Source organism: Leptodactylus fuscus, chromosome 3, assembly GCF_031893055.1.
Source record: "Leptodactylus fuscus isolate aLepFus1 chromosome 3, aLepFus1.hap2, whole genome shotgun sequence".
Classification (NCBI taxonomy): Eukaryota; Metazoa; Chordata; class Amphibia; order Anura; family Leptodactylidae; genus Leptodactylus; species Leptodactylus fuscus.
The window spans coordinates 201,557,896-201,580,983 of record NC_134267.1 but is presented as its reverse complement, the minus strand read 5'-3'; the positions used below and the strand labels follow the sequence as shown (position 1 = coordinate 201,580,983).

The following is a 23,088-nucleotide window of genomic DNA, read 5'->3' as shown; positions in this document are numbered from 1 at the left end:
ACAAAGATTAGAGTTCAGGAGTAGACAGAGTCATGCCACGTTATAGATCTTGGCAGTCAGCACTCAGCAAAGGATCCATGATGCACAGGATCAAGCACTGATTTCAGAGTTCATCTGCGGTTTTGGGGTATGCAAGCAGGTTACAAAATATTAAGACAGGTTTTAGAGTACCTCAGATTCAGACATGATACAGACTCATAAAAACAATGTATACCTTAGATTTTGGAGTGAACCTGATCTAGCAGGTCTCAGAATGCAAAGAAATCAGGCAGGACTGAAACTAAGAGGCAAAACTCAAATATGAAAACATGACTTACAGACCCAGGTCCAAATATCAGGAACAGGATAATCCAGGAATTTTGCTGTGTGCATGAGACTTCATGAAGAACTTTCTTTTTTTATAGTAATATATTATTATCTGAAGCAATAATTTATGTACTTTTTTTCTTCCACAGCTTAAGCACTGAATATTACAACCATGTTGAAACACCTAAAGATTCTCACTTTTGTGCTGTGTGTGGCAGCAATAAGTTTCTTCACCAAAACTGTCTTGAATCAAAACAGCTCCTACATTTTAAAGTTCCTCATTTCTAAAGGTATTTTGTCAATCACAGAAAAAGATTATTACCAAATTTTCAAATCAGAAAAAATAACTTCCTATAATATAAGTCCAAGCGATGTTCTTCAACAAGGAAATGGTATTTTTTTTGTGGAAACCACGGATAGGATGGAGGAACCACCCTTGGTTTTGTGCTCAATTGAATCAGCGGCTCGGCTATATCCAGACAGACCAGTGGTCTTCTTCATGAAAGGACTAGATGACATTGTCAATGTGGATGATGAGAAGAAAGCCCGCGAACGTTTCCCAACTCTCTCATTTTATCAGAATATCTACATTTTCCCGCTGCGATTGGAGAAGCTATTCGCTGACACCCCACTTCTTGCTTGGTATGAAAAGGTAATGGTTGGAAATCACATGAAGAGTTCTATTTTATACATAATATAATAATAATATAGTAAGCGACTAAATGAGAAATATGTCTAAGTCTTGTAAAAATTATATTACATTAATTTCAAGCTTGTCATTTTTAACAACCGTATAGGAACCAGTGGAAAGAAATAACCCTGCTTTAAAATACTAGTTAACCATAATTGGGATAATTCTTTCCTGACCTCTGCTGGCAGATACACAGACTTGTCATGCCCTCTTGTTGAGAGAGGCAAAAAGTGTTTCACATGCATAATAGTTGTGATGCTGAAGTAAAAATAAAGTAAAACAGAATTTCGGCACTTTAAATTATTAAATGTCCCCCGATATCGTGTTGACTTTTGACACAGCAGACTCTCATTGCTTGCTATAATTTAACATTTTTATACCCAAATTGTTTTCTATTGTAAATTCACCCAATAAAGATCCAATTATGGTAATTATACAGATATGTAGATTTTCCCCAAGCTCAAATTTGGATAAAGGCTTTAATTTTTTTATACAACCAATGTAACCTTTTAAAGACAGTTTAACCGTAGTAATTTCTTATTTTGCCACATTCCGAGGGAATAATTTTTTGTAATTTTTCTGTCAATGTTAGTTTATGAGGACAGTACCAGATGAGTTGTATTTGTGAATGGCACCACCTATTGATGCTTATAACATAATGACTATATTTTATAAATTTTTGGGAGGCATTGTTTTCTTTGCACTTTGCAGTTTCGTACTATCTAACACGTAGCATAGGTAAAGTTAGCTTTATTCTTTCAGTCAGTGTACTTAGAATGAAATCAATCAATTCCTCAGAGTTTTCTAGATCTCTACCTGCTTTCATTTATTCTGTTACTTCTAGTGAATAAAAGTCTGACTGGTGGCTCAGTGGTTAGCGCTGCAGCCTTACAGTGCTGGAGTCCTGGTGTTCAAATCCCGCCAAGAGCAAAAAAACATCTGCAAGGAGTTTGTATGTTCTCCCTGTGTTTGTATGGATTTCCATCCCATATTTCAAAGACATACTGATAGGGAAAAATGTACATTGTGAGCTCTATGTGGGGCTCACAATCTACATAAAAAAAAAAAAAAATCTGACCATGGTGATGTGATAGCTAGTCCATGGTCATGTGATGGACACACAGGTGCGCAGCTCGTTACCAGGTAGAGGTTTAATTACTGTACTGTGTTAACAAGCAGCACCTGGGTGTTCATCACATGACCATGGACTTTTTATCACATGATCATGGTCAGAATTTCATTGGTTAGAGGTAATCAGAATGAATGATAGTCAGCAGAGACCTTGAAAACCGGGAGGAATTGATACAGAAATTATATTGGAAAATTGTACAACTTTTTATTATACAAGCAATAGCATTTGTTGCTCAATATTGGTCTGAAAGAGGACAACCCCTATACCCCTATGGGTGGATGTTAGGATTGGGTCCGGCAGGCTTCCCGTCCAGCGCATAGAGCCACCTGTGGGCCGATCCAAACCTTGCCCTCGGCACTGTGCAGTAAGGTGTCTGGAGTCTAAGTCCAGCTTTTGGCCCACTGAGCATGCTCAGACATTTTGGAGCCTCTCAGAGGCTAAGTGCCATTCTCTCCCTACTGAGCATGCTCAGACATTTTGGAGCCACTCAGAGGCTAAGTGCCATTCACTCCCTACTGAGCATGCTCAGACATTTTGGGTCCGCTCAGAGGCTAAGTCCCATTTTTGCCATACTGAGCATGATCGGTGATGTCATGCCACCGCCCCTGTTGGGCGGGGACTAGCCTTTAAATAGTGTGAGCCGATGCCCATCCGGTGTTAACACTTTGACTAAAATTGAGACAGGAGGTTAGGAACAGGTTCCTGTTAATGCCAGGTTGTCAGATCAGAGATCTAAACTAGGACTCCTTGGCTCTGCCAGTAGGAATCCCCTAAACCTATTGTAACTGTCCAATCATATTGCTGCTCCCTAGCTGTTTGGAGCCCTTTGTGTTACTGACCAGGGGTGACATTTAACCCCTGGCAGCCTTTCCTGTGTAGCAGGCTGAAGATTGTACTAGTGCCTATCCCTCTGCTGTGTTTTAGCAGAGGTTTTGTGCAAGGCTTCATTCAGCTTCACCCAGCGGCTTTGCACAGGTGTACTCTCCCAGTGAGGTTAACTGGTGAGAGTGTGTTTGCAGTTAATTCGCACCAGAACCGCACAAACTGCACTGCCAGTGCAGTTAACTGGTGGTTAGCCTTTCAGGCACATGGCCAGCCCTTCCCCCTGGGGCTTGTGGACCTCACTGCAGTGTCTGCAGTCCAGCGGTTCTGTCATTGTTAAAATATTATTTTCATATATATAGACAGAACCATAACAGAGGATCACATGGATGTGTTGTACAGAAAGGGCCACAGCAGACTCTACCTGCTTTGGAGGCTGAGGGCCTTTGGAGTCCATGGGGCACTTGTTAGGGTCTGTTTTTAACTCTGTAGTGGCATAGCCATCTTCTTCGGAGTATCCTGCTGGGAGAGTAGCATATCAACTAAGAATAGGCTCGACAAGCTGATTAGAAGGGCCAACTCTGTCTTGGGGAGCCCCCTGAACCCAGTGCAGGTGGTGGGTGACAGAAGGATTCTCCGTGCTGAGTTCCATGCTGGAGAATAACTCCCATCTCATGCATGAGACAGTGATAGCACTGAGCAGTACTGTTAGTGACCAACTGCTTCACCCTAAGTGTGAGAAGGAACGTTATCGTAAGTCTTCTCTGCTGCGGTTAGGCTGTACAACCAACACCGAGCTAAGTGGAGATCAGTCTAAACAGAAAACAGAAAGATCTTTAAGTTTTGATGTCCCTTCTACTATTTTTTTACCTTTATCTTTTTATCTGTACTTACTGTACTTACAGTGGAGTGAAATGGCTTGTAAGTCTTCCTATACCTGCTAAGGTGCCCACTCCCTAAGGAGTGTTATTATCCCCTGACCCTGGTCTATAGTCTCTCATCCATCAAACTAGTATCCCTACACTATGCTGATGAGATCCAACAGATCGAAACAGTGCTATCCACAGCTGGGAATCTGTTTCTTCTGAAATAGAAATACTAGTTTGGTAATAATCCCCGCATCATGTTATTAGGCTTATTGAAAAAAGTCATGAATGATGTTAAGAAGGCTGTCCTAAGAGGCAGCAAACAGATGCACTGTTTTCCTAATTACATCCTGCAAAACAGATTTGCATATATTTCCTACTGTCACTGTAATACATCTACCGTGGAGCTTTTTTTTTATTTGTATTTTGATTTATTATTTTATTATCTATGCTGCTGTGACACACTGAATTTCCTCATGGTGGGACTAGTAAAGGATTGTCTTATCTTATCTTAAATTCTTGTTTTGATGGATTTTGTATGAAGTAAACACTTTTTCTTTAATAGTTTTCTGCCACTCTTAAGTGTTTCAATTTGCTATCAATAGAGCTATTTGATCACTTTTGATTACATTTTTTAAATTTAATGTGACTCCACAGCAGCATGTCTGGAATTGTTTACTCTTTTTTATTCAAGTCCAAGTAGAAGACAAAACAAACTTTTCCTTGCTAGTGTAATACATTGCAATTGTATGGCATTGCAGTGTATCATGTCAATCAACATAACACTGGCAGATTTTCTATTAAAGCCTCTGGAAAGCAGGACCTAATGGGTGTAAAAAAAATGGTAAACCCAAAGGTCTTCATTGAGTCACCCTCAGCTATTACCACTAGAGATGAGCGAACAGTGTTCTATCGAACACATGTTCAATCGGATATCACGCTGTTTGCCATGTTCAAATCAAATCGAACACCACGTGGTAAAGTGCGCCATTACTCTATTCCCCTCCCACCTTCCCTGGCGCCTTTTTTGCTCCAATAACAGTGCAGGGTAGGTGGGACAGGAACTACGACACCGGTGACGTTGAAAAAAGTAGGAAAAACCCATTGGCTGCCGAAAACATGTGACCTCTGATTTAAAAGAACAGCGCCGCCCAGGTTCGCGTCATTCTGAGCTTGCAATTCACCGGGGACGGAAGTTTCCGTCCAGTTAGCTAGGGCTTACATTCTGGTAGGCAGGGGTAGAATAGGATAGGAAGGAGAAGAAAACCAACAGCTCTTGTAAGAGCTAAATTCCAGAGAGAAGCTTGTCAGTGTAACGTAGCACTGACGGGCTCAATCGCCGCAACCCAGCTTTCCCAGGATCCTGAATGGAATACACTGACAGTGTATTCCCGTATACCCTATATATACCCCCGATCCACGTTCCAATGGTGTTGCCCCCCCACCTTCACCCCAGAAACTAACTTCAATACACTGGAAGTCTCCTAGCAATATAATTGGGGCTATATACACCCACAATTGTTGCTACTGGTATATAGTGCTATTTTCTGACTGGGAATTCAAAGACTATATTGGGGTTACATGCACCCACAATTTTTGCTACTGGTATATAGTGCCATTTTCTTACTGGGAATTCAAAGACTATATTGGGGTTACATGCACCCACAATTTTTGCTACTGGTATATAGTGCCATTGTCTGACTGGGAATTCAAAGACTATATTGGGGTTACATGCACCCACAATTTTTGCTACTGGTATATAGTGCCATTGTCTGACTGGGAATTCAAAGAATATATTGGGGTTACATGCACCCACAATTTTTGCTACTGGTATATAGTGCCATTTTCTGACTGAGAATTCAAAGAATATATTGGGCCTACATATACCCTCAATTCTTGCTACTGCCATATAGTGCCAGTTTCTGAGTGGAAATTCCCCAAATAATTTGGGGATACATTCACCCTACATCTCAGGCTCTTGCTATATTCACCCAGGTTGTCAGTGCTGCACCAGCTCGTTCCCAGACAGCTCGGCCCAAAAAACACATTACCTATATAGAGGATTTTGACAATGAAGACAACATGTTCTAAATCTAATCTGTCTGCAACTTCTCCTGAATTAAAATGAAGGCAGCTATTAACTTTCAAATAGCACTGCACAAAGGAAGATCTTATCAGCTTGTCTCATGACATGCTACTAAAAAGTGTCATTTGTGTTTCTTAATGTAAATATAGTTGTATAAGCTTGTTGGGGTTTAGGTACTGCCAAGTTATCTATTACCACCCGCTCCCTTATAATGATGATGCCAAAGTCACTGTGGGTGTTCAGAGCTCACAGCTTTTGTTGATATTTGTCTTGCTCTCTGTCGGTACCAGCTGTCTTTTTGGATACTGTAAAGTTATGTTGACTTTATTAACAGCTATAGAAGCTTTAGTCAGGTTGTGACGGTGTGTAACCCCAACAACACTAAGTGGGATACACATTAATAGTCAGTCTATGTACACTAAACGCATCACTGAAGTAATTTTTTTTCCTCTCCCCTAATATAAGAAAGGAACAGACATTAGACCTAGACTGTGGTTCGAGGCTTGTAAAAATCCAGTATTATTTGTTCTCCATGATGTGAAGTATGCGTTAGACTCTTGTAAAGCAACCCAACATGAAGTCAGCCATGTGTGCCAGTGTGTTACTTGGCATGCCTTTGCTGGCCCCAACTGTAAGGGTCACTCTCCATTTCCTCCATTTTCCACTCCCCTTCACACCATTTGTGGTGAAGCAATGGGATGCACTGAAGTGCACCCTCTAGCCTCGTGTGGGACAGGGACATCAGATGCCACTCCATCCCCCTCGTCTTCCTCCACCAGCCAACGGTGCAAAGATGAGAGGAGTGTGCTCTGAATGTTTTCTGCCAAGCAGAGGCTAGTTCTCACTTACAAAAATGGCCCCACTTTGACCTGTATATCAGGCACAATGGTGTAGGTTTCAAAGAAACATGGCACCAACAAGTTGAAAACGTGGGTCATGTTTGGACCGTGTTTGAGTCTGGCAAGCTCCATATCTGCTACCAGGTTCCAGCCATTATCACAGGCGCAAAAATGCCAGGCCCCAGGTGTAGCAGGGAAAAAAACATTGCCATCTCAGCCAGGATGGCATCCCTGACCTCGGAGGCACTGTGCTGTCTGTCCCCCAAGCTGATGAGCTTCAGCACGGCCTGCTGATGTCTCCACATGCCAGTGTTTTAGCGTTTGCCACTAGTAGCTGAGGTGGAGGTTGCAGCGTCGTAGGGTTTCACTCTACTCCTGCCATGAATTTTGGCCTGGGAGAGGAGATAGGGTACCTCAGTTTGCACCCCGGGACCAGACTCCACCACATTCACCCTGCCTGTCCTTAAAGATAAGCAGCATCCCTGACCACAGGCGCTTGTCCAAGTGTCGGTGGTCAAGTGGACCTTGCAGCAAAGCGCGGAACTAAGGGCCCATCTGATGTTGAGTGACACGTGCTGGTGCAAGGCGGGGACGCCACAGCGGGAGAAGTTGTGACGGCTAGGGACGGCATAGCGAGGTGCCACAGTTGCCATCAGGTCTGGGAAGGCCGGAGTTTCAATAAGCTGGAACGCCAACATCTCCTGGGCCAGCAGTTTAGCGATGTTGGCGTTCAAGGCTTGCGCGGGTGGGTGGTTAGCGGTGTATTTCTGCCGGCACTCCAATGTCTGAGAGATGGTGGGTTGTTGTAAAGAAGCGCCTGATGGTGAAGGAGACGGAGATAAGACAGGAACAGGGGAGGATGAGGGAGAAGTCAACAAAGTGGCGGAGGCAGATGAAGTGATGTCCTGGCTCGTCCTCTGGAGTGCATCGCCAGCACTGTGAGCAGAGGCAGTGGCATGAATGGCGGGCGACGTTTGTCCTGCCGTTGCTGCCTGCCACTGATTCCAGTGCTTGGATTGACGGTGCATTGAAGTGGTGGACAGGTTGCTCTTCTCAGAGCCCCTACTCGATTTCGAGAGGCAAATTGTGCAGACACTATATCTGTCCTCGGCGCATTCCTTGAAAAAAATCCACACCTTCGAGAAACGTGCCCTCGAGGCGGGAGTTTTTCGGGGCTGGGTACAAACTGGAACATCTTGGGAGATTCCGGGTGTGGCCTGGCTTCGCCTAAGCTGCTGACCTCTGCCTCTAGCTACCCTTTTTGGTGCTGCACCTGCCTCAACATCCACACTACTTTCCCCACTTGACATCCGCCCTGTCCAGGTGGGGTCAGTGTCCTCATCGTCCACCACCTCTTCTTCCAACTTCTGTCTCACCTCCTCCTCCTGCACAATGCGCATGTCAACTGGCTGCCCTGACAGCAACTGCGTCTCATCGTCGTCAATGAGGGTGGGTTGCTGGTCATCCGCTACCAAATCGACCAGAGATGGAGGAGACTCTAGTGTTTGAACATCTGGACACAGATACTCGTCTGTTAGGTCCGTGGAATCGTGAAATGGAGGGGCAGGTTGCGGTACAGTCAAAGGAAGGGAGAACAGCTCTGGGGAGCAGGGACAGTTGGGGTTATTGTTCTGGGAAGATTGGGAATTTTGGGTGGAAGGAGGACAAGACTGTTGGGTAAGAGGAGGAGAGGAGGTAGAGGCTGACTGGCTGGTGGACAATGTGTTTTAAGCGTTATCCGACAGCCATTGCAAGACCTGTTCCTGGTTCTCGGGCCTACTAAGGTTTGTACCATTCAGCCTAGTTAATGTGGAACTTTTGTGCAAAGCGCAGAACTTAGGGCCCGCCTGATGTTAAGGGACACACGCTGGTACAAGGCTCAACTCACCCTAAGGGCCAAAAACACTTCTGGTGCAAGGCTCTACTCATGCCAAGGGCCTCAATCTCTGCTGGTAGCTCAGCTTAAGGTCCTGTAACTTTGTTTGGAAGGGCTCATGTTAAGGGCTAGAAAAGTCAATTTTGGAAGGTCTTACCACAACACACACACACACTCAAAATGACAGTTAAGGGTGAGGGCTTTTGGATTTCCCATTGTCTATTCCATCCGTGGTTGTCATGGAGAACGTGATTTAAAGGGGTGGTTGTTACTGTTTGTTGAGCTTAAATTGGGGTTTATGTCCATCCATTTGGGGGGTAAAGAAGGTTTCCAGGTATTTTCCCACTTTGATAGAGGTTTTTTTGAATGTGGAAAGTGTGTAGTTGTTAGGCTGTGATGTTGGGGTAATAGAGGGTCTTTGGTGTGTTAGATGCCCCCAGGCATGCTTCCACTGCTGTCCCAGTGTCATTCCAGAAGTGCTGGCATCATTTCCTGTGGTGTCATAGTGGACTTGGTGACCCTCCTGAGACGGATTTGGGTTTCCCCCTTAACGAGTATATGTTCCCCATAGACTATAATGGGGTTCGAAACCCGTTCGAACACTCGAACAGTGAGCTACTGTTCGAATCGGATTTCGAACCTCGAACATTTTAGTGTTCGCTCATCTCTAATTACAACACATCATCACCAACTGATTGCGTTGTAAGAGAACAATGAGGAGGCAATGATTGTTATAGGCCTCTTAGTTATTAGTTTACCTGTAGTAGCGTCTCAGTTTTGTGGCCATGATAGGATAAGAGGAAATTTTTCAAACCCCTTACATGTACAGTATGTCATAATGTTGTGTAGGGAGTATGGAAAGGGCTCAGGAGCTTTCAACATTGAAACTTTTTCCTATGCAAGTAAGTTAAAGGGGTTGTCCCATTTCAAGTATCCTATCAATACTAGTAGCTTATGTAAATTGAAGCCTTTTTCTAAATATATTGCTTTAGAAATTCTTCTTTGTTTTGCCTGATATTTGAATTTATTCATCCCATTGTTTATACAGTGTTGCTATACCATGGACCTCGGAGATAGGACAAGTGAAGTCAATTACTTGCAATTCAGTTAATTGCACTTTGCTGATAAAGCCTGGTCTGTTATCGCTCTATGTAAACACAGAGATAACACTCTTACAGCACTTTGTCCATGCTGTACAAAAATCTGCATATTATCTGACCTGCAGAAGTGTTCTTTGTCCCGTTCAGCAGGAGGGAGGAGGAGGGAGAGAAATACAGGAAGTGAGAAGAAGACGCTGCATGCAGCCTAGCTAAGAGACTGAGATGGGAGAACCCCTTTAAGCTAATTGTGACTGTGGCATCTGAACAGTTCCAAAGATGGAGAAGTGCTCTAATAACCCACCCCCATGCAATAGTGTGGTGCTAATAAGTTCTCCTGGTGGCTGGAAGCCCAATGAGGGCCCCCAGGGCCACCATCATTTTGCAACTATGACACCTTACAAAGCACAATGCACTGTTTTGCAGATTTACAAGCAATCAGAGGGTCATATACTAAAACCCCTTAGGATGACTATAATGTAAAATGAAGTCTAAAAAAAATTAAAAAAAATATATACAAAAAAACTAACAAGTATTAAAATTTTAAAAAAACTTCCATAATAAATTAAAAAAAAAAAACAGCATCAAATTATCGTGCACAGTGAATGGGAAAAAATCTAATTGATGGTTTTGGTTTTGTCAGTTTAAAAAAAAAAATGTAAATACAAGGATCACATTTTTTGTCGATAACACGTAGGAATAGCCTTAAGAAAGACTATTCGTCTCCTACCTTTGATGTCTTCTCTGTGCCGCCGTTCGGTAGAAATCTCGTTTTTCATCTGTATGCAAATGAGTTCTCTTGCAGCATTGGGGCTGGGCTCCAGCATTCAAACAGTTGAATGCTGTTCAATGCTGAGTGCAGTTTTGTTGTGGCCTGTGGGCAGAACCGACTGTGCATGCACACAGGCCACAACAAAATGGCCGCTTACACAGCTATGCAAACTGTATTGTACTGTAAATTGGGACCTTTCTTCTCTACAATTATGTAGAGGGATAAGTGCAAATATTTGGTACTAGAGAATATGGGCAGGGGTTGTATTCTTGTGACTCTCCTTTAACTTTACTGTCTTCTATGTATTTTTGTAACTCACTATTTACTTAATATCTTTCTTCCTTTCTTATTGTATCTTAGGTAGACCCAAAACAAGAAAAGTACTGGACACATGTTAAAGCAGATGCTTGCAGATTAGCCTTGATCTGGAAGTATGGAGGTATTTACATGGATACTGATATCATTTCAATTCGACCCATTCCTGAAGACAATTTTGTAGCTGTTGAGGATGCCACAGCTATCAGCAATTCTGCTTTTGGTCTCTCTCCGCATCATGATTTAATGTGGGAGTTTATGGAAAACTTTGTATAGAATTATAGAGGAAATGTATGGGGACAACAAGGACCAGGACTTTTTACACGTGTTTTGAACAAGTATTGTGGAGTTCCCAAGTTTACCTCCGTGGATCATCTCAAGTGTGCCAATTTCTTCTACTTTCATACTGAACGATTCTATCCCATAGGTGTTGGATCCTGGGGAAAGTACTTTGAGGTTTGGAAAGATTTACCAACTTTTAATAATTCTTATGCTCTTCACCTCTGGAACTACATGAATAGAGAAGGAAAGTTCATGATGGTCGGCAGTAACACACTAGTGGAACATCTCTATCAACAATACTGCCCCTCCACCTATGAAAGCATTTTAAAGAAAGTAACCAGTCACCATTAGCGTTTGTCATCCCAAATGGATCTCATAATGCAAATATGGGGAAAGGGAGATTAGCAAAAATCATATAATTAATATCAGCCAGTTATCTCTTGAATGTCAATAGCAAAAAACATTATTATGTTCATGTTGATCCCTAAAATTAAAGTTTTTTTCAGAATATAAGATATAATTTACAATAAGACATCCCCATTTTTTAGGTGAAAGGAAGTAGGAAAAATCTTACATTAATTAAACTTCCCTGGTGATGGAAATAAGTGTCAGGGTTAAATAAGTTGTCCAAACGTTCTCCATTCCTCTCCAATAAGAACTTTATTTCCTTTTCAGAAATGCATAGATCATTTGTGGCTGGGTGTGGAGGCTTTACCTTCTAAGATCATACTATTCTAAGTCATGACTGTTGTATAATGTTTTTATTGTTTGCTGTGCATAGATGGAAATTTGAATAAAATCTAATAGTAAAAGAAAATGAATAAAGTAATACATATGTTCTCTATCAATCACTTTACCACAACTTCCCACTTGTACAATACTTTATTGACCTGTAGCTAGAATGTCTTGAAGTCAAAATCCTTTTTGAAGATTAGATTTGCTTTTTTTCTCTTAGATTTTTTGGAGGGCATGAGAAAATAATATTGGAACCTCATTCATGAATTCTCTTTGCAACTGCAATACACATCACAAAATAAAATGTTTTCCATTGACCTTTTTCCATTGCTTGAACTTTTGATGTCCAATTCCTTACATACAGGAGGAAGCCGATTGTAATATAAACTAATAAATGATTATGTCTTAAATGGAGGAGACATTGGAGAAAGGGAGGTAGAAGATAGGTAGCCCTCATCTTAGTGGGCTAGTTGTTTAGATTTATTTAGTGGAGTTTATATGGGAGAAGCATCCTGGCTGTTTGACCTGCACCTTAGGAGTAGTTGGCTTCATTTTTCACCCCTGTTGGCATGGCATTAGGCCAGTAGCCTCAGGGGGAGGTGTTATCACTGCGCCATACAATTGTGAGGTGTTTGGTCTTATATATCATTAAGCCAGAAGGCATCTACCCATTGCTCCTTTTGTCTATGAGGGAAATAGATCTATGAAATGAAGAGGGCTTGAATATCAGGATGACGCCTAGTTTCTATCTCCCATAGATGTGATATCTAGCACACTTATGATGTGTCTATGGAGTCAGTCTGACCACACTGGGGTTTTTTTAACCTATTTTTGTTAAAACACTATTTTATTGATACATTAATAAAAGTGAAGTTTTAAATATTTTCTTTATCTGTTAAGTCTTCTAACAGTGACCGACTGGCATAGTGGGATAGAGGGTCCTGACCGCAAGGGCTTACATTCTATAAGGGAAGAGGGATAGAGACAGAAGGTGAGGGGAGTCGCTCTTCAGATAGTGGTGTGGTGCCAGTAGTGTTACTAGTGTTTGTAGGCCCTCCTGAATAGGTTAGACTGCAGGGCCTTCTTGAAGCTTGTGACTGTGAAGGTCAGTCTTATGTGTCTTTGTAATGAGTTCCAGAGTATGGGGGATGCATAGGAGAAATCTTGGAGATGGTTGTGTGAATAGCGGAAAAGAGCAGAGGTAGGTAGTGTGGGCAGGTATTGGGAGATTAGGTTAGAGATATATGGAGGGAACAGGTTGTGGATGGCTTAGTATGTCAGCATTGGTATTTTAAACTCTATTCTCTGAGCAACTGGTATCCAGTGGGGGGATTGGCAAAGGGATGCGGCCAAGGAAGAATGGGGGGGTGAGGTGAGGTGTTACATGAGCAGCACAGTTTAAGGTGGACTGGAGGGGGATTGGAGTATTTGCATGTAGAAAGGTGTTACAAAAGTCTAAGCAGTAGATAAAGAGGGCATAAACTAGCATCTTTGTGGTTCCAGGGTTGAGGAAGGGGCAGATTTGATGGATGTTCTTGAGTGGAGGTGGCAAGAGGTGTTGAGGGTTTGTATGTGCGATTTGAAGGATAGGTCAGAGTCCTAAGCCTGTGAGACAGGGGTAAGGGCCCCTTCACACGGCGTAAACGCCGTGCGTGTAAAAATACACGTGTAAAATGTCTTCCCATAGGGTTGAATGGGGGTTTTGCGGAGTTGCGTAATACGCGCGTCTTTTTACGGCCGTACAAAGACGCGCGTCTTTTCCCATACATTTCAATGGCTGCGTGTTTAGAAAACGTGGCGTATACGTGGCGCGTGTACGTCGCGTATCTTGGCGTATATTTGGCGCGTATACGCCGCGTATTTAGAATGCGTAAACCAAACCCATATTCATGGCCACAGCCCAAAAAGGCAGGGCCGTGGGTGTTAACCAAAACCAGCATCCATTTTAAGGACACACAGGATCTTCTGCATGTCAAACTGCATCACATCCTGAAGCAGAAAGAAGCTACCAGTGTCTTGTCATGTAAGTAGTGGCTAATTTTTCATGGAAAGATGTTAAAAATGATTGTTTTGCATACTTGAAAACATGTTTTCTTACCTCTTTCTTTTTATTTCATGAAAAAACTACAGAATTACATTATCGGCCACTTTTGAAATTTTATACATCAGCGCCCCACAGATAGGCCATCTCACAGACATCTTTGCTGTAAGTACTTTATCAAGTGTGCGATATTGTTTATGTCTTAACCCCTTCTTGACCATGTTTTTTTTTTCTTTTTTTCACTCCCTACTCCAATCCCCCTTTGTTTTATGACATGACCTGATGTTATTTTTCTTTTTTCTCCCTTCAATAGAACGCAATTTATTCTGCGCCATTTTGGGCCCTCCAACCCCAACAGCGCCCACAAACAGTGTGCAGCACTGCCAGCGGCTCCCCAATAGGCCATCTCACACACATCTTTGCTGTAGGTACTTTTTTGTTAAATTTTTTGGGGTTGTTGTGTTTAACCCCTTTAGCACAATGTTAGTGAGCCATTTTGATACTTCCTTTTTCATTCCCCTACTCCTAAAGGCCATAACTTATTTATTTTGCGGCTCACAGACGCATATGAGGTGGTCATTTTTGCCCAACAAATGTTTCTTCATGATGCCACCATTAATTTCTCTGTGGAATGAACTTGGAAGCTGGACTGAGTAATCGGAATGGTGTGATTTTGATAACCAAACAAGATGTCTGCAACCTTCATATGGCCTTTGGTTTTAGCCCATACATTGTGCCAACTAAATTACATGTCCCCTGTATTCTGGGTTTGCTTATGCTTGCTGCCCAAACAGGTTTTTTTTTTTTTTTTTTTTTTTTTTTTACCCTATTGGTGTTATTTTAGATGTTGAGAAGATGAATTGTGCTTGACTTTGGATATGGGATGTCCCTCACTCCTACCTAAAACCACCCAAACTACGGTAAATAATGACTTTGGAATAAATGCACAAAACACTTTATTATGGTTGTAAAAATGGCCACAGCTTTATTAAACTCACAGAAGTAAAATAATGACAGAAGGAGTCAGGTGAAGTGCTAGACCATTGGGATTCACGAATACTGTGAGATCCCCAGCTGTCTGACATACAGCACCCGGCCAGACAGCAATAAATAAATAAAGGGGGGCAGCACGCTCCGGCTTGCAATTCTAGCAGAGCCAGTACACTTTAAGGGCACCAACGACCCTGTGCTTAACCACTGTGCCCGCCTCTGGATGACGTTACTATTACGACATCCTTCAGGCTGGCCATTTCTAAAGCTCAGCCTGTTCACCACCATGAGGTTTAACCTCCTATATTAGTTAAAATAAGTCTACAATAACTTGCCTGCAACTTCCACCTGACTCCTCAACCGCCACAGAAGAGGCCATTTGACACCTTAAATGGACTCGACCGCCACCAAACTGAGTAGGAATGCACTAGCCTCTAGAAACCTTACATACTACAAGTCCCCATACTACCTGCCCGACAATACCAAGCTATGAATGTGGCTGAAAATGCAACAAAAGTGATCTGGCTGTAGTCAGAAACTAGTAAAGAGAAATAGACTATAACACTGAAATTGCCATAAATCAGTATACATGGGGATACCGCCATACCACAAACATGTAATTGCCAACCATATATGCACAGAAGTACCTACATCCCACTTATGAGGTGTGAGGTTCCACTTATGGTGGTAACTGTATACACATGATACAGATGTATATACCATGTACAAGATAACACCTCTTCAAGGAATACCTCTCCCACTAAAAACTAGAACTGTCGATTTACATACATTGGCAACCCTATACCCACTGATACTGCAAGGAAAGACATAGAGAGTATAAAGAAGGGAAGAGAGAAGTACTTGTGGTGCTGTGGCTTCTCCAGATACTACAGCAACCCCAGGGCACTTACTGGAGTGAAATAACCCTCCATTGTTGTTTGATGGGTCACAACCACATTAACAGCAAAACAAGCCATTGAATGATGCTTAGCATGATGAGAAGAAGCCCATGATCCGCTTGAGATACCGTAGTCTCTGAAGGCAGTGAGAAGGCTGTAATGTCATCTCTCAATCATTTTCAGAGCACTTGATGACCTTTACCCTTAGCCGCATGCACCGACCCAAGGGCACCAAGACTGAAAGTAGAAGCTGAAATTTTCGTCTTTGCTGGACATGGAACAGCACCATGCTGATGCTGCCCGTTCCGCAAGGAAGGGGGGGGGGCATAGGCCTATATAACTCCTGCACACAGAGCATGGGGTTATCATGGTAAGCAGTGCTGGGCTCCATTCACTAGCTGGCTGCGATAGACATCTGCATCTATGGCCGTATCACACTGTCAGCAACATGAAGAGAAACATGAGTTGGTCAATATAAGTGGTCATATATCTTCACTAAGAAAAGTACAAATCATCAGAAAAGGTCCTTGAAGCCATTAGATGTTTATTAAAACATGTTTTGTTTTTTTTGTTTTTTTTAATTTAACCCCTTAAGGACCCGGCCATTTTTTGGTTTCGCATTTTCGTTTTTCCCTCCTCACATTTCAAGAGCCATAACTTTTTCATTTTTCAGTTCACAGAGTCATATGATGACTTATTGTTTGCGGGACAAATTGTACTTTGTAATGGCATCATTCAATATGCTGTGCAATGTACTGGGAAGCTGGAAAAAAATTCAGAATGAGGCGCAATTGGAGAAAAAATGCATTTGCGCCATTTTCTTATGGGTTTAATTTTTACAGCGTTCACTGTTTGGTACAAATGACATGTTACCTGTGTTCTACGTGTCAGTACGAACGCAGTGATACCAAATTTATATAGTATTTGAAATGTTTTGATACTTTTAAAAAAAATGATAAACTTTGCAAAATAGAAAAAAAAATTTGTGTCATCATGTTCTAACACCTGTAACTTTTTCATATTTCCATGTATGGAGCTGGTTGTGGTGTCTTTTTATGCGGGACAAGATGACGTTTCTATTGATACCATTTGGGGAAAGATCTGATGGTTTGATCACTTTTTATTCAATTTTTTATAGGAGGCAAAGTGTTGAAAAAAACGCTTTTTGGCTGTTTTTATTTTTTTTGCCGCTACGCCGTTCGCAGTATGGGATAAATGTTTTAATATTCTAATAGTTCAGGCATTTTGGAGCGCGGGGATACCTAATATGTTTATGTTTAATGTTCTTTAATTACTTTTATAGCTGATCTAGGGAAAGGGGGGTGATTTGAACTTTTATATTTTTTTTATTTTTTTAATACTTTTAAAAACTTTTTTTTTTCTTCTGTTACATTTATGATCAGACCCCTTAGGTACCTTGAAACCTAGGGGGTCTGATCGCTCATACTATTCACTGCAATACTACAGTACTGCAGTGAATAGCAGAATCGCAGCACTTCTATTAGAGGCTGCCTCTGGCCTCTGGCATCGTCTAATAGATCTAGTGCAGAGACAAGCCTGGAAGCCTTCAATAGGCTTCCGGCTGTCATAGCAACCGATCACCGCCCTCATGTGACGTTCAGGAGGGCGGCGATCGGCGAAACATGGCGGCGCCCATGCCGCCTGCGCTGTTTACACGCTGCGGTCGCGTTTGACCGCAGTGTGTAAAGGGTTAACAGCAGCGATCGGCTCGGGCACCGACCGCTGCTGTTAGTGGCAGGTCCTGGCTGTATTATACAGCCGGCATCTGCCGTGTATGGAGCGAGCTCAGCGTGTGAGCTCGCTCTATACATCCCCATGCGACCCATGACGTACAGTTACGTCAAGGGTCGCTAAGGGGTTAAACATTTTAAATAAAATGTTTTTCTCTCCCTCCAGCCGCAACCAGCTCCAGCTCGGAGGGTCCTTGAAGCCATTAGATTTTTATTAAAACATGTTTGTTTGTTTTTTTTTTGTTTTTTAATTTAAACATTTTAAATAAAATGTTTTTCTCTACCTCCAGCCGCATTCTGGCTCCAGCTCGGAGGGCTCAATTTAGTGCACAGGCATGTGAAAAATGACAGCCATGACCCTAGGGACTTACCCTAACAGGGTCTTCTTAAATTTAATTAGTTTGGCGTAACCAGGGGGTCTGTTACTCTGACGGTTATCCCTCCACACCCAGGGGGCCATACCTCCGATGGTCACCCCTCTACACCAGGGGGCCATACCTCCGATGGTTACCCTTCCACACTAGGGGGCCATACCTCCGATGGTCACCCCTCCCCACCAGGGGGGTCATACCTCCGATGGTTACCCCTGCACTGGGCTACACCCAAGGTGGTTGCCAATTAAAAGTAACTTCAAGGACCCAGTAAAAAACTTATTTAATGTCAATAGTACGAATTATGATGCACAACAATAGCTATAGTTTAGGATTACATTTAGTATTAAGAAAACCCATTAGTAAATAACTATATTACATTCTGTTATACATGTTTGAAGAAGTGGCAACCTCCCCCCCCAAAAAAAAAAAAAAAAAAAAAAAAAAAACTTGTTAGTGTATCGCAAACCACCTGTTACATAGTGGCTTGGAAGCACTTGTATGCATCCCACTCCTAAGCAATCATGTCATTTAGGGTTACATAATAAGGCAAGGCCAGTGACAGTAACAAAGTACAACACTGGCCTAAAAATTGGAGCCCCAGACACACCAGGTCCTCTCTTCTACTCGTACTAGATCACTCAGCTAGTTAGACATTTGTGTACAGTATTGTACTTATGTTGGGACTATGCATGAAAATCCCTTTATATATATATATGTAACAGCATGAAATTAAAGGTGCTCTAAAAGAAACAATAACTTACATGGCTCACCCTAAATACTGTACAAGCAATAATACTAAGTCATACCAGCTCCAGAATAATCCAGAGTCGGTAATAAGGAAAGACCTAGCAGCTGAATTATACTGTTATAGGACCCCACTGAGAAATATCCCATCATATAGTATATACCATAGTAATGGGACCGGCTGCAGTGTATGATGTAACATAACATAATGGTGATACATATACTTATCTGGATACAGACTGTAAATGCTCTTAAGACAGCGGCTACATGAAGACTAAGAAATAGAATAATCCGGTGCAGTATTTGTCTGATATCCATTGTCTAAGTGTGTTGGGCCCTAATACAGAGGTCATAAATAGAGCAGTAGGAATAACAACACAAGCAAAAATCTGTCTGCCAATCTGTTCCATCACACCAAATTACCCCCAGCCGCAAGCACTGGCTCAGGGGAAACTAACCACCATGTTCCCCACTGTTTACAATTTCAACCAGCTCCAAGAACCCCCCACCAATTATAAATGACCTGTATACAGTATGGCCAGTATATACAGTATGACCTGTATACAGGCCTGAGAAAGTACATAGAAATGATCAACTTTAACTTATCCCCAGCATGGCCAGTATTAGCAGAGCTGGAGACATATACAGGGAGTATCAGTGCGGCCTCCATTACCCTCACTACACTGTACCAGGCTGTCTCTCTCTCACCACAGGACCTCCATTACATGTGTCCTCTCAGCTCCACCATAGACAGACCCTCAGTCCCCAGCACTCATGAACAGCCTGTATTATATAGTAGTATATATGAGATATCAGCCATGTCTGCAGTGTCTATGGTAAATACATGTATGGACATGTGTTACTGTATATATCCTGAGGTAATATTGCAGTGTATATATATATACATATATATATATATATATATATATATATATATATATATATATATATATATATATATCAGCAGTGTCTATGGTAAATACATGTATGGACATGTGTGACTGTATATATCCTGAGGTAATATTGCAGTATATATATATATATATATATATATATATATATATATATATATATATATATATATCAGCAGTGTCTATGGTAAATACATGTGTGGACATGTGTGACTGTATATATCCTGAGGTAATATTGCAATATATATATATATATATATATACAGTCCTATGAAAAAGTTTGGGCACCCCTATTAATCTTAATCATTTTTAGTTCTAAATATTTTGGTATTTGCAACAGCCATTTCAGTTTGATATATCTAATAACTGATGGACACAGTAATATTTCAGGATTGAAATGAGGTTTATTGTACTAACAGAAAATGTGCAATATGCATTAAACCAAAATTTGACCGGTGCAAAAGTATGGGCACCTCAACAGAAAAGTGACATTAATATTTAGTAGATCCTCCTTTTGCAAAGATAACAGCCTCTAGTCGCTTCCTGTAGCTTTTAATCAGTTCCTGGATCCTGGATAAAGGTATTTTGGACAAACAATTCAAGTTCAGTTAAGTTAGATGGTCGCCGAGCATGGACAGCCCGCTTGGAATCATCCCACAGATGTTCAATGATATTCAGGTCTGGGGACTGGGATGGCCATTCCAGAACATTGTAATTGTTCCTCTGCATGAATGCCTGAGGATTTGGAGCGGTGTTTTGGATCATTGTCTTGCTGAAATATCCATCCCCGGCGTAACTTCAACTTCGTCACTGATTCTTGAACATTATTCTCAAGAATCTGCTGATACTGAGTGGAATCCATGCGACTCTCAACTTTAACAAGATTCCCGATGCCGGCATTGGCCACACAGCCCCAAAGCATGATGGAACCTCCACCAAATTTTACAGTGGGTAGCATGTGTTTTTCTTGGAATGCTGTTTCTTTTTGGACGCCATGCATAACGCCTTTTTTTTATAACCAAACAACTCAATTTTTGTTTCCAAAATGAAGCTGCCTTGTCCAAATGTGCTTTTTCATACCTCAGGCAACTCTATTTGTGGCGTACGTGCAGAAACGACTTCTTTCTCATCACTCTCCCATACAGCTTCTATTTGTGCAAAGTGCGCTGTATAGTTGACCGATGCACAGTGACACCATCTGCAGCAAGATGATGCTGCAGCTCTTTGGAGGTGGTCTGTGGATTGTCCATGACTGTTCTCACCATTCTTCTTCTCTGCCTTTCTGATATTTTTCTTGGCCTGCCACTTCTGGGCTTAACAAGAACTGTCCCTGTGGTCTTCCATTTCCTTACTATGTTCCTCACAGTGGAAACTGACAGGTTAAATCTCTGAGACAATGTTTTGTATCCTTCCCCTGAACAACTATGTTGAACAATCTTTGTTTTCAGATCATTTGAGAGCGGGCTGTCCATGTTCGGCGACCATCAAACTTAACTGAACTTGAATTGTTTTGTAGAAAGAAATGGTCCAAAATACCTTCATCCAGGATCCAGGAACTGATTAAAAGCTACAGGAAGCGACTAGAGGCTGTTATCTTTGCAAAAGGAGGATGTACTAAATATTAATGTCACTTTTCTGTTGAGGCGCCCATATTTTTGCACCGGTCAAATTTTAGTTTAATGCATATTGCGCATTTTCTGTTAGTACAATAAACCTCATTTCAATCCTGAAATATTACTGTGTCCATCAGTTATTAGATATATCAAACTGAAATGGCTGCTGCAAACACCAAAATATTTAGAACTAAAAATGATTAAGATTAATAGGGGTGCCCAAACTTTTTCATAGGACTGTATATATATATATATATATATATATATATATATATATATATATATATATATCAGCAGTGTCTATGGTAAATACATGTGTGGACAAGTGTGACTGTATATATCCTGAGGTAATATTGCAGTACATATACATACACATATACACACATATATAAATATATACACACATATACACATACACACATCAGCAGTGTGCAGTAAATACATGAGGGGACGCTGTAGCTGTATATATCCTGAGAAATATAGTAATATACATATGATATATCAGCCATGTCTCCAATGTGTGGTAACTACAGGAGGAGACTCAGCCATTAGAGATGAGCGAACACTAAAATGTTCGAGGTTCGAAATTCGATTCGAACAGCCGCTCAATGTTCGTGTGTTCGAATGGGTTTCGAACCCCATTGTAGTCTATGGGGAACATAAACTCGTTAAGGGGGAAACCCAAATTCGTGTCTGGAGGGTCACCAAGTCCACTATGACACCCCAGGAAATGATACCAACACCCTAGAATGACACTGGGACAGCAGGGGAAGCATGTCTGGGGGCATAAAAGTCACTTTATTTCATGGAAATCCCTGTCAGTTTGCGATTTTCGCAAGCTAACTTTTCCCCATAGAAATGCATTGGCCAGTGCTGATTGGCCAGAGTACGGAACTCGACCAATCAGCGCTGGCTCTGCTGGAGGAGGCGGAGTCTAAGATCGCTCCACACCAGTCTCCATTCAGGTCCGACCTTAGACTCCGCCTCCTCCGGCAGAGCCAGCGCTGACTGGCCGAAGGCTGGCCAATGCATTCCTATGCGAATACAGAGACTTAGCAGTGCTGAGTCAGTTTTGCTCAACTACACATCTGATGCACACTCGGCACTGCTACATCAGATGTAGCAATCTGATGTAGCAGAGCCGAGGGTGCACTAGAACCCCTGTGCAAACTCAGTTCACGCTAATAGAATGCATTGGCCAGAGCTGATTGGCCAATGCATTCTATTAGCCCGATGAAGTAGAGCTGAATGTGTGTGCTAAGCACACACATTCAGCTCTACTTCATCGGGCTAATAGAATGCATTGGCCAGCGCTGATTGGCCAGAGTACGGAATTCGGCCAATCAGCGCTGGCTCTGCTGGAGGAGGCGGAGTCTAAGATCGCTCCACACCAGTCTCCATTCAGGTCCGACCTTAGACTCCGCCTCCTCCAGCAGAGCCAGCGCTGATTGGCCGAATTCCGTACTCTGGCCAATCAGCACTGGCTAATGCATTGTATTGGCGTGATGAAGCAGTGCTGAATGTGTGTGCTTAGCACACACATTCAGCTCTACTTCATCGGGCTAATAGAATGCATTGGCCAATCAGCGCTGGCCAATGCATTCTATTAGCTTGATGAAGCAGAGTGTGCACAAGGGTTCAAGCGCACCCTCGGCTCTGATGTAGCAGAGCCGAGGGTGCACAAGGGTTCAAGTGCACCCTCGGCTCTCCTACATCAGAGCCGAGGGTGCGCTTGAACCCTTGTGCACACTCTGCTTCATCAAGCTAATAGAATGCATTGGCCAGCACTGATTGGCCAGAGTACGGAATTCGGCCAATCAGCACTGGCCAATGCATCCCTATGGGAAAAAGTTTATCTCACAAAAATCACAATTACACACCCGATAGAGCCCCAAAAAGTTATTTTTAATAACATTCCCCCCTAAATAAAGGTTATCCCTAGCTAT

At 42.2% G+C, this 23,088-nt stretch overlaps 1 pseudogene; it reads left to right on the top strand.

Annotated features, from left to right (window-relative positions):
• Positions 1-478: 478 nt before the first annotated feature.
• LOC142198172 (alpha-1,4-N-acetylglucosaminyltransferase-like) lies at positions 479-11,435 on the top strand (annotated as a pseudogene).
• The last annotated feature ends 11,653 nt before the right edge of the window (positions 11,436-23,088 follow it).